Genomic DNA, 12938 nt, shown 5'->3' on the forward strand with positions numbered 1-12938 from the left:
CTGTGACTTTTAGAATTCAAATTTATAATAGCCATGAACTTAAAAATAAGTGTACTAAAACACACTCTGCAATCCGCTAAAATGCAAAAAGGTATTTATTTTCTTGTACCAATGCTTGTATATCCAAGCAAAGAGTTCAATAAAACAGGTTTTCATTAGGCAACATATTTTTCTTAGTACAGGCTTGTACGTTCATACTAAAGCAGTGGCTGGTTCTGAAGCCAGCTCTTCAGGTTTCCTGATATCCACAATATGGATGAGAAAGATTTGCATACAAAAGCAGTGCATGAAAACATTTTAAATGCATTTTTATTGTAGATATCCTAAAAAAACTAACAGGCAGGGTGTGTCCCAAGAGCTGGGTTGAGAACTCCTGCACTAAGCAGAATATGGTTTATTTAATGTGCAGTGCATTAAAAACGTGGATTCAACACTCTTTAGTACTTGGTATTCAGCAAACTGCAGTGCAGGGAAAACAGAAACTCCAGATCAGACTGCACCGAAATAGAAAATGGTGCTGAACATGTAGTCCCTAATGCAAAGTGGAGAAGGAGTGGGGAAGATAGGCTCTTCCCAATCAGTGAGAAAGACGTATAAATGAAAAAAACAGTATTGGTAAACATAAAAAAATGACTCTACACAGCTGTGTTTCGGCGCCGAGGCACCTTCCTCAGGAGTCTACGAGATATTAATATAAACATATAGATATAATAGTACATGAAAACATAAAAATAAAATACAAATAAGATATATTTGAAAAACATATATAGAAGAACAGCAGAAAAAGCGAAGATACATACCTGTAGCAGGTATTCTCCGAGGATAGCAGGCTGATTGTTCTCACATGTGGGGTCGACGTCCGCTTCGGCCTGGGAAAGCAAAATATAAAAAATCTTTCCAGAGTCTTCTGGCGCGCATGCGCGGCCGTCTTCCCGCCCGTCGCGTGAGCGTTCCCACTCAGTTTAATAAAAAAGCAAATAAACAACAAACTCCTCCTCCAAAGGGGAGGTGGGTGGGTTTGAGAGAACAATCAGCTTGCTGCCCTCGGAGAATACCTGCTACAGGTATGTATCTTCGCTTTCTCCGAGGACAAGTAGGCTGCTTGTTCTCACATGTGGGGTATCCCTAGCACCCAGACTCACTCAAAACAATGAACATTGGACAATTGGGCCTAGTAACGGCGAGGACATAACATAGATTGACCTGAAAACAAACAACTAACTGAGAGTGCAGCCTGGAACAGAACAAAAATGGGTCTGGGGGGGTGGAGTTGGATTCTAAACCCCAAACAGATTCTGCAGCACCGACTGCCCAAACCAAATGTCACGTCGGGTATCCTGCTAGGGGCAGTAGTGAGATGTGAATGTGTGGATGACCACGTTGCAGCCTTGCAAATCTCCTCAATAGAGGCTAAGTGACCCACTGACGCAGCCATGGCTCTAACATTATGAGCCGTGACATGGCCCTCTAGATTCAGCCCAGCTTGGGCACAAGTGAAGGCTATGCAATCTGCTAGCCAATTGGAGATTGTGCATTTTCCGATGGTGACTCCCCTCCTGTTGGGATCAAATGACACAAACATTTGGGCGACTGTCTGAAGGGGCTTGTCCACTCCACATAAAAGGCCAATGCTCTCTTGCAGTCCAAGGTGTGCAAACTGCTCTCGCCAGGGAGGGTATGAGGACAGGGAAAGAATGCTGGCAAAACAATTGACTGGTTCAGATGGAACTCAGACACCACCTTTGGCAGAAACTTAGGGTGCGTGCGGAGGACTACTCTGCTGTGATGAAACTTGATAAAAGGTGCGTGCACTACCAAGGCCTGAAGCTCACTGACTCTACGAGCTGAAGTAACTGCCACAAAGAAAACGACCTTCCAGGTCAAGTACTTGAGATGGCAGGAATTCAGTGGCTCAAAAGGAGCTTTCATCAGCTGGGTGAGAATGACGTTGAGATCCCTTGACACTGGTGGAGGTTTGACAGGAGGCTTTGACAAAAACAAACCTCTCATGAAGCGAACAACTAAAGGCTGTCCAGAGACAGGCTTACCCTCTACATGGCGGTGATAAGCACTAATAGCACTAAGGCGAACCCTTACAGAATTGGTCTTGAGACCAGACTCTGACAAGTGTAGAAGGTATTCAGGCAGGGTCTGTGTAGGGCAAGAAAGAGGATCTAGGGCCTTGCTGTCACACCAAACGGCAAACCTCCTCCATTTAAAAGAGTAACATCTCTTTGTGGAAACTTTCCTGGAAGCAAGCAAGACTCGAGAGACCACCTCTGAAAGACCCAAGGAGGCGAATTCTAAGCTCTCAACATCCAGGCCCTGAGAGCCAGAGACTGGAGGATGGGCTGTAGAAGCGACCCCTCTTTCTGAGTGATGAGGGTTGGAAAACACTCCAGTCTCCATGGTTCTTCGAAGGACAACTCCAGAAGAAAAGGAAACCAAATCTGACCCGGCCAGAAAGGTGCTAGCAGGATCAAGGTTCCGCAGTCTTGCTTGAGTTTCAGCAAAGTCTTCCCTACTAGAGGTATGGGAGGATACGTATACAGAAGGCCTGTCACCCAATGCAGGAGAAAGGCATCTGACGCTAGTCTGTCGTGGGCCTGAAGCCTGGAACAGAACTGAGGGACCTTGTGATTGATCTGAGTGGCAAAAAGATCCACCGAGGGGGTGCCCCACGCTCAGAAGATCTTGCGGACTACGCCTATTTTTAGAGACCACTCGTGAGGTTGCATTATCCTGCTCAGTCTGTCGGCCAGACTGTTATTTACACCTGTCAGATAAGTGGCTTGGAGAAACATGCCATGACGGCATGCCCAAAGCCACATCTGAACGGCTTCCTGACACAGAAGGCAAGATCCGGTGCCCCCCCCCCCCCCACACACACACACTTGTTGGTGTAGTACATGGCAACCTGATTGTCTGTCTGAATTAAGATGACTTGGTTGGACAGCCGATCTCTGAAAGCCTTTAGAGAATCCCAGATTGCTCTTAATTCCAGGTTGATCTGCAGACCTCTTTCCTGAAAGGACCAGGCTCCCTGAGTGAGGAGCCCATCTACATGAGCTCCCCACCACAGGAGAGATGCATCCATCATCAGCACTTTCTGTGGCTGAGGAACTTGGAATGGTTGCCCCATGGTCAAATTGGATCGAATCGTCCACCACTGAAGAGAATTCCGAAAACTGGTGGACAGTTGGACTATATCATCTAGATCCTCCGCAGCTTGAAATCACTGGGAAGCTAGGGTCCATTGAACTGATCTCATATGTAGACGTGCCATTGGTGTTACATGAACTTTGGAGGCCATGTGCCCCAGAAGCCTCAACATCTACCGAGTAGTGACATGCTGGGATGCTCAAACCATAGACACCAGAGACAGAAGGTTGTCTGCCCGTGCCGCGGGAAAGTAAGCTCGAGCTGTCTGAGTGTTCAACAGGGCTCCAATCAATTCCAATTTTTGGACTGGGGTGAGATGGGACTTGGGATAATTTATGACGAACCCCAGTAGTTCTAGCACCCAAATAGTCATTCGCATGGACTCTTGAGCACCCTCCTCGAGGTGCTCTTCACCAGCCAATCGTTGAGATAAGGAAACACATGCACTCCCACTCTGTGTAGCGACGCTGCGACTACAGCTAGGCATTTGGTAAACACTCTGGGCGCAGATGCCAGGCCAAAAGGCAGTATACGATACTGAAAGTGCTGTGTTCCTAGCCACAATTGAAGATACTTCCTGTGAGCTGGGAGTATCGAGACGTGGGTGTAAGCATCCTTTAAGTCCAGAGAGAATAGCCAATCATTTTCCTGAATCATGGGAAGAAGGCACAGACACTTTTTCTGAAGCTATGCTGTACTGGAGCAAGTCAAAAGCAAGTCCCTTGCTTTTGCTGGGGAGCCGCAGAGGCTTTAGGCGCACGCTGTTGATGAGAACGAGCGCACTGCGACTGAGCCTGGACAGGCTGCTGAGAAGCAGGAGTGTACCTACGCCTAGCATAGGAATAGAAAGCACTCCGCTTCCCTCCAAAATACCTCCTAGATGAGGAGGTGGTAGCAGAAGACGCCCAGCGAGAGACAGAATCCATAGCATCATTGTGCTTTTTGAGCAGGTCAACCAGATCCTCAACTTTTTCATCAAAATGGTGATCCCCTCGGCAAGGAACATCCGTCATCCGCTGCTGGACTGAATGATCCAGGTGAAAGACATGCAGCCATGAGAGTCTGTGCATCACTATACCCTGGGCAGCGATTCTGGATGCTACATCAAAAGTGTCGAACGTACCCCTGGCCAGGAATTTTCAGCACGCCTTCTGCTGCCTGACCACCTGGCAAAAAGGCTCGACCTGCTCCGGAGGGAGTGCATCAACCAAGCTAGACAGTTGCCTTACCAAGTTCCGCAAGTGGACGCTTGTGAAGAGCTGGTATGTCTGGATTTTGGCAGCGAGCATAGCGGCCTGATATGTCTTCCTCAGAAAAAGAGTCCAAGGTTCTAGATTCTCTGCATGGGGGTGCCAAGGCATAGTCCCTAGTACTCTTGGCCCTTTTGAGAGCGGAGTCCACCACCATGGAATTGTGAGGTAGCCGAGACTTCATGAATCCAGGTTCCCCGTGGATCCGATATTGGGATTGAGTTCTTTTCGGGATCACGGGGTTAGACAGAGGGAACGACCAGTTACACATAAGGACTTCCTTCAGTACATTATGCAAAGGAGCCGTTGCAGCCTCTCTAGGTGGAGAAGGATAATCCAGGATCTCGAGCATCTCAGCCCTGGGCTCATCCTCAACCTACATAGGGAAGGGAAAAATCACAGACATTTCCTGGACAAATGAGGTAAAGGACAGACTCTCCTTTCTGCAGGAGGAAAAGGTTCAGAAGGAATCCCAAAAGACTCGTCAGAAGAAAAGTACCTGGGATTCTCCTCTTCTTCCCACGAGCGCTCATTTTCAGTATCGGACAAGACATCTCTCAGAGCAGTCCGAAACTGAGCCTGCCTCGACACCGAGGAAGGACGTCCTCGATGGCGGCGCCGAGAAGTTGACGCCCGCCTGGACTCCAGTGAAGCTTCCTCCACCGACGTCGAAGGAGAGTCGACCTGGGTGGCAGGCGGCACTGAGGTCGGGGACCTTACCACAGGCGAAGGGCCAGAGACCGTTGTAGCTGATGGTACGGAAAGTGCAAGCACCCCTGACACCGAAGCAGCCTGGCGCAGTAACCATTCCAGTAAGTCTGGAAGCAGGGTCCTGATACGCACGTCGAGAGCCACCATCGGACAAGGCTGTGGGGTCGGTAAAGGAGCCGGTGGCAGAATCTGTTGAGGCTCGGGAGCAGGTACCAGGCTGCTAGACCAACGCGTCAGCACCTCCTGAATAGAGGGGGAGCGATCCTCTCGGTGCCGATGCTTCTTGGGTGCTGAATCCCTCGACGCCCCGGAGCTCCCGCACCATCTGTCGAAGGAGAACAATGACGGTGCTTCTTCGCCTTCGCTCGATGCACGTCATCGAGAACCCTCGGTACCGATGAGGAAGACGTGGAATCTTCACGTCTCCTCAGGGCTGGGTCCGATGAAGGTCGGTCCTGGGGGGCCTGCATAATAGGAGACCTTGAGACAGGTGGAGGACTCACTCGATGCCTCACTGGCTCCCAGCAAGAGTTGGTCGTTCCGCAGCCAACCTTGGTACCGATGTTGAAGGACCGGACTGAGCCCCAAAAAGCTTCTCTCGTTGGGCTTCTCGAGACGCTTGGGTCCGTTTCTTCATGCGAAGACACAGACTACAAGTGGTTGGGATGTGGGCGGGCCCAAGGCACTGGATACACCAAGCATGGGTATCGGTACCTGAGATAGTCCGGTTGCACCGAGTACAACATTTGAAGCCGCTGGGTGTCTTCAATGACATGGAAGAAAAAATGGCTTTGGCGAAATCAAAAGACGCAATCGTGTCTGTTAAAAGAAAAAAGGGCACGAAAAGAAGGGAGCACACCGGCACGTCGAAAAACAAAGGAAACTTAAAAAGGGGCAAAAAAGTAAAACTACGGGAGTTTTTTTTTTTTTAACTATAAATTCTACTACAAATAAGAAGAAAAGAACAAAAAGACAAAAAAGTAGTCAGAAAACTCTTTCCCGGGCGAGCGAGGAGCGAGGGAAAAACTCTACCACACCTCACCATGGAGAAAAAATAACTGAGCGGGAATGCTCATGTGACGGGCGGGAAGACGGCCACGCATGTGCGGTGTGCGCTGCTGCATGGGTGCCAGAAGACTCTGGAAAGATTTTTTTATATTTTGCTTGCAAAATAGCCTTCTGATTCCCGGGCTGACGTGGACGTCGACCCACATGAGAGAACAAGCAGCCTGCTTGTCCTCGGAGAATGTGGTGATATATGAAATATTTTAAGACTTCTGTTTATTTCCGTACATAATAAACATTGTAAAATGGTCCCAGCCCTGAAGGTCTGCACTTTCCTGAAATTTCTTTTTGTGCACACCTAGTTTATGGAACAAACATCAGAATAAAATTTGAATGGAAGGCTCCCATATTAAATTTAAGAAACTGTTGATATATTCTTTAGCCCAATATTTTTGGGTCTTGCCACTTGAGACGTCATTGACTTCATTCTGCAAGGTATTTTTAAGGGGTATCTTAGATCGTATATGTAAAAGTTGTTTAATTGGGGTAATGGGGAGGGGGGATGGATTTAGCCTTATGTCTGTTGGGTCATTCCTATTTTACATTTGTGTTCTTTCAAGTAGATTTTTAATTATGAAATTGTAAACCGTTGTGACATTATTTGAGCCTAGTGGTATATCGGCCTGCTTAGCCGACATTGCGACCTGGATGTCCAACCGCCACTTGAAACTGAACATGGCCAAGACCGAACTTATTGTCTTCCCTCCCAAACCCACTTCTCCTCTTCCTCTACTCTCTATCTATGTTGATAACACCCTCATCATCCCCGTCTCATCTGCCCGCAACCTTGGGGTCATCTTTGACTCCTCCCTCTCCTTCTCTGCGCATATCCAGCAGATAGCCAAGACCTGTTGCTTCTTCCTCTATAACATCAGCAAAATTCGCCCCTTTCTGTCTGAACACACCACCCGAACTCTCATCCACTCTCTCATTACCTCTCGCCTTGACCACACCTTGAGTATTGTGTTCAATTCTGGTCGCCGCATCTCAAGAAAGATATAGTAGAATTGGAAAAGGTGCAGCGAAGGGCGACTAAAATGATAGCGGGGATGGGACGACTTCCCTATGAAGAAAGACTAAGGAGGCTAGGGCTATTCAGATTGGAGAAGAGACGGCTGAGGGGAGACATGATAGAGGTATATAAAATAATGAGTGGAGTGGAACAGGTGGATGTGAAGCATCTGTTCACGCTTTCCAAAAATACTAGGACTAGGGGGCATGCGATGAAACTACAGTGTAGTAAATTTAAAACAAATCGGAGAAAATTTTTCTTCACCCAACGTGTAATTAAACTCTGGAATTCATTGCCGGAAAATGTGGTGAAGGCGGTTAGCTTAGCAGAGTTTAAAAAGGGGTTGGACGGTTTCCTAAAGGACGTCCATAAACCGCTACTAAATGGACTTGGAAAAATCCAAAATCCCAGGAATAACTTGTATAGAATGTTTGTACATTTGGGAAGCTTGCCAGGTGCCCTTGGCCTGGATTGGTCGCTGTCGTGGACAAGATGCTGGGCTCGATGGACCCTTGGTCTTTTCCCAGTATGGCATTACTTATGTACTTATGACTACTGCAACCTACTCCTCACTGGCCTCCCACTTTGCCATCTATCCCCCCTTCAGTCCGTTCAAAACTCTGCTGCACGTCTTATCTTCCGCCTGAACCTGTACACTCATATCACTCCTCTCCTCAAGTCACTTCACTGGCTTCCGATCAGGTACCGGATACAGTTTAAGCTTTTCCTTTTAGCCTACAAATGCACTTGATCTACAGCCCCTCCCTACCTCTCTACCCTCATCTCCCCTTACATTCCTACCCGTAACCTCCGTTCTCAAGACAAATCCCTCCTGTCAGTACCCTTCTCCACCACCGCCAACTCCAGGCTCCGCCCTTTCTGCCTCGCCTCACCCCACGCCTGGAATAAACTCCCTGAGCCCATACGCCAGGCCCCCTTCCCTGCCCATCTTCAAAGCCTTGCTCAAAGCCCACCTCTTCAATGTCACCTTCGGCACCTAACCATCTTACCTCTATTCAGGAAATCTAGACTGCCCCTACTTGACATTTCGCCCATTAGATTGTAAGCTCCTTGGAGCAGGGACTGTACAGCGCTGCGTAACCCTAGTAGCGCTCTAGAAATGTTAAGTAGTAGTAGTATATCAAGTATGTGAATAGAATAAACTAAACTAAGCTACCATACAATTCCATTTGGTCACCCATGCCACTGGTGGAGGCTTGACTGGGGGCTTTGAGAAAAGGAAACCTCTCATGAAGCAAACAACTAAAGGCTGTCCAGAGATAGGCTTACCGTCTACATGTGGATGATAAGCACTAATTGCACTGAGGTGAACCCTTATGGAGTTGGTCTTGAGACCAGACTCTGACAAGTGTAGAAGGTATTCAAGCAGGGTCTGTATGGAACAAAAAAGGGGATCCATGGCATTGCTGTCACACCAGATGGCAAACCTCCTCCATTTAATAGAATAACATCTGCCGAGCTGTGACTTGCTAAGACTCTCGAACCTTGGACATTAGGGACAGAAGGTTGTCTGCCCGAGTCTCGGGAAGGTAGGCTTGAACTGTTCTCATGTCAAGCAATGCTACAATGAATTCCAATTTCTGAACCGGAGTGAGATGGGACGGGGTAATTTATTTCGAACCCTAGCAGCTCCAGCGCTTGAATAGTCATCTGCATGGACTCCCGAACACCGTCTTCCGAGGTGCTCTTCACCAGCCAATCATTGAGATAAAGGAACACATGAACTCACAGTCTATGTAGTGACACTGCAACTACTGCTAGGCATTTTGTGAACACTCTGGGATCTGACGCTAGGCCAAAGGGCAGCACAAGGTACTGGATGTGCTGCATTACCAGCCGAAACTGAAGATACTTCCTGTGAGCTGGAAGTATCGGGATATGAGTATAAGTGTCCCTCAAGTCCAGAGAGCACAGTGAATCGTTTTCCTGAATCATGGGGAAAAAAGAAAACCATCCTGAACTTTTCTCGAACTAGGAATCTGTTTAGGGCCCTTAGGTCTAGGTTGGGACGCATACCCCCCCCCCCCCCCCCCCCCCCCCCCCCCCCCCCCCCCCCCCCCCCGTTTTCTTCTGCACAAGGAAGTACCTGGAATAGAATCCCAGCCCTTCTTCCCCTGGTGGAACGGGTTCGACTGCATGGACCTGTAGAAGGACAGAGAGCTCCTCTGCAAGTACCTGCCTGTGCTGAGAGCTGAATGAAAGAGCTCTTGGTGGACAATTTGGAGGTTTGGAATTCAGAATGAGGGTGAATCCTAACCAGACTATCTGAAGAACCCACCGGTCAGAGGTTAAGAGAGGCCACCTTTGATGAAAGAACATTAACCTCCTCCCAACCAGCAAGACGTCCGGCATGGACACTTTTATGGCGGTTATGCTCTTCTGGAGCCAGTCTAAAACCCGTCCCTGGCATTTTGCTTGGGAGCAGCAAGGGCTCTGGGCGCACACTGTTGATGAGAATGAGCGCGCTGGGGCTGAGCCCGAGTAGGCTGGCGAGATGCCGGAGTGTACCTACACCTAGAATAGGAATAGGAAGCACTCTGTGGCTCACCAAAATACCTCCTAGTTGAGGATGTGGAAGCAGAAAGTGCCCGGCAGGAGAGAGAAGGCATAACATCAGATCTTCCACCTTCTCACCGAAAAGATTATCCCCTCGGCAAGGAACATCTACGATCCTCTGCTGGACCGAATGGTCCAAGTCAGAAACATGCAGCAATGAGAGTCTGCACATTGCTATACCTTGAGCAGAGACCCTATATGCTACATCAAAAGTGTGGTAAGCGCCCATGGCCAAGAATGTATGACACACCTTCTGCTGTTTGACTAGCTGGCGAAAGGGTTCAGCCTGCTCCGGAGGGAGGGCATTGACCAAAGTAGACAGGAGCCGCACAGAGTTCCACAAGTGGATGCTTGTGAAGAGCTGGTATGACTGAATATGGCAGCGAGCATGGTGACCTAATACATCTTTCTCCCAAAAGAATCCAAGGTCCTAGCTTCTCTGCCTGGGGGCGCCGAAGCATAGTTCCTAAAACTCTTGGCTCTCTGGAGAGCAGAGTCCACCACCATGGTTTTGTGGTGTAACTGAGACCTCATCAACCCAGGCTCCCCATGGATCTGGTACTGAGAATCTGCCTTCTACGGGACAATGGGGATAGAGGGGACATCCAGTTTCGGATAAGGACTTCCCTGAGTACCTTATGCAAAGGAGTTGTCACTGCCTTTCTAGGTGGAGAGGTGTAGTCCAAGACCTCGAGCATCTTAGCCCTTGGCTCATCTTCCATATCTACGGGGAATGGAATGGCCTGAGCACAAAAGATGAAAAGGAGAGGCTCCCAGGAGGAGACAGTCTCCTTTCAGGTGGAAGGGAAGGATCAGAGGAAATCCCAAAGGACTCATCTGAGGAGAAGTACCTGGGATCTTCCTCTGAATCCCACGAGTGTTCCTCTTTGGTGTTGGAGAGCACTTCCCTCAATGACTTCAGAGACCGAACCCTCCTCAACGCCGAAGACCCATGGTCTTGACTGCGATGTTGAGGGGCTGACCCCTGCATGGACTGCGGCGAAGCTTCCTCCACTGACAGGGAGTTGACCTGGGTGGTAGCCGATACCGGAGCCGCAAGCAGCACCGAGCTCGGGGACCCTCACCATGGGTGGAGGGCCAGATACAGCTGCAGTAGATGGCAGGGTAGGCGCTATTATCCCCAACACTGATGCAGATTGACACAGCAGTCCTTCCAGAAGCTCTGGAAGGAAGGCCCGAATATGCTCCAGAGCCGCCATCGGAAAAGGCTGCAGGGTGGTGGAGCAGTTGGTGACAGAGTCCCCTGGGGCTCAGGAGCAGGAAACTGGGCTGCTGAGACACGCTTTGGCAACTCTTGTATAGAGGGAAGCGATCCTGCTGGCGTCGACTCCTCTCGGGTGCCGATTCCCTCAGCGCCCCCGGCACCATGCGTCGAGGGAGAACGGTGTCGGTGCTTCTTAGCCTTCACTCGATGCACCTCATCAAGGCTCCTCGGTGCCGAGGACAACATCGAATCCCCATGTCGCCTCGGGGTTGGGTCCGACGAAAGACGGTCCAAGGGGGCCTGCATAGCAGGAGGCCTTGAGGCAGGTGGAGGCCCACTTGATGCCTCTCTGCTCCCAGTGTGTCATGGCCTCTCAGCAGCCATGCATACCTTGGTACCGAAGTCGATGCAGACGTTGAAGGACTGGACCAAGCACTAAAATGTTTTTCTCTCTGGGCTTCGAGCCAGTTGAGTCCTTTTTCTTCATACAATGACAAAGGGCACAACGAGCTGGCCTATGGTCAGGCCCAAGGCACTGAATACACCACAAATGGGTATCAGTACTTAAGACGGCCCGGTAGCACCGAGAATTGCATTTGAAGCCACTGGGAGTCTTCGATGAAATGGAAAGAAAAAAAAAAAACAAACACAGGCGAAACCTTGCGAGAAAGACACTGAAGGCTCTCCTGGGCAAAGAAGCGGAGTCAGAAGACAGCAACTGCTCCTCACGTGGAAAAAAGGTAACTAAGGAGCAAGGCAGGCGGGAAGGCACTCAGCGTATGCGAAGTCGGATGCACGGCGCGCTCAGGAGGCTCTAGCAAAGTTTTTGCTATATGAAATGCCGGTTCCTGGGTCGGCGCGAATCACCGATCCACTTACAACTTGTTAGGACTATTCAGACTGCTTGTTCTCGGAGAACGGTAGAGACTATTATAAAGAACAAAATTACTGAGCATATTCAAAAGAATGGATTAATGAGAGAAAGCCAACATGGATTTAGTGAACGGAAATCTTGCCTCACCATTCTATTACATTTCTTTGAAGGGGTGAACAAACATATAGATAAAGGTGTGCCAGTCGATATTGTGTATCTGGATTTTCAAAAGGCGTTTGACAAAGTACCTCATGAAACACTCCAGAAGAAACTGGAGAGTCATGGGATAGGAGGTAGTGTCCTATTGTGGATTAAAAACTGTTTAAAAGACAGAAAGCAGAGAGTAGGGTTAAATGGTCAGTATTCTCAATGGAGAAGGGTAGATAGTGGGGTTCCCCAGGAGTCTGTGCTGGGACCGCTGCTTTTAACATATTTATAAATGATCTAGAGATGGGACTAACTAGTGAGGTAATTAAATGTGCTGATGACACAAAGTTATTCAAAGTTGTTAAATTGCAAGAAGATTGTGAAAAATTACAAGAGGACCTTACAAGACTGTGAGACTGGGCGTCTAAATGGCAGATGACATTTAATGTAAGCAAGTGCAAAGTGATGCATGTGGGAAAGAGGAACCCGAATTACAGTTATGTGATGCAAGGTTTCACATTAGGAGTCACTGACCGGGAAAGGGATCTAGGCATCATTGTTAATGATACATTGAAACCCTCTGTTCAGTGTGCAGCGGCCGCTAAGAAAGCAAATAGAATGTTAGGTATTATTAGAAAAGGAATGGAAAACAAAAATGAGGACGTTATAATGCCCTTGTATCGCTCCATGGTGCCACCGCACCTCGAATACTGTGTTCAATTCTGGTCAGCGAACTTCAAAAAAAGATATAGTGGAATTAGAAAAGGTACAGAGAAAGGCGACGAAAATGATAAAGGGGATAGGACAACTTCCCTATGAGGAAAGGCTAAAGCGGAAAAGCCTCTTCAGCTTGGAGAAAAGATGGCTGAGGGGAGATATGATAGAGGTCTATAAAATAATGAGTGGAGTGGAACG

The 12938-nt window shown here is 48.7% G+C and overlaps 1 protein-coding gene across 1 annotated transcript in view; it reads right to left on the reverse strand.

The window, feature by feature from the left end:
• BIRC6 (baculoviral IAP repeat containing 6) overlaps positions 1-12938 on the reverse strand; it is a 965314-nt gene that overhangs the window by 380155 nt on the left and 572221 nt on the right.

This window comes from Microcaecilia unicolor, chromosome 3 (assembly GCF_901765095.1).
Source record: "Microcaecilia unicolor chromosome 3, aMicUni1.1, whole genome shotgun sequence".
Classification (NCBI taxonomy): domain Eukaryota; kingdom Metazoa; phylum Chordata; class Amphibia; order Gymnophiona; family Siphonopidae; genus Microcaecilia; species Microcaecilia unicolor.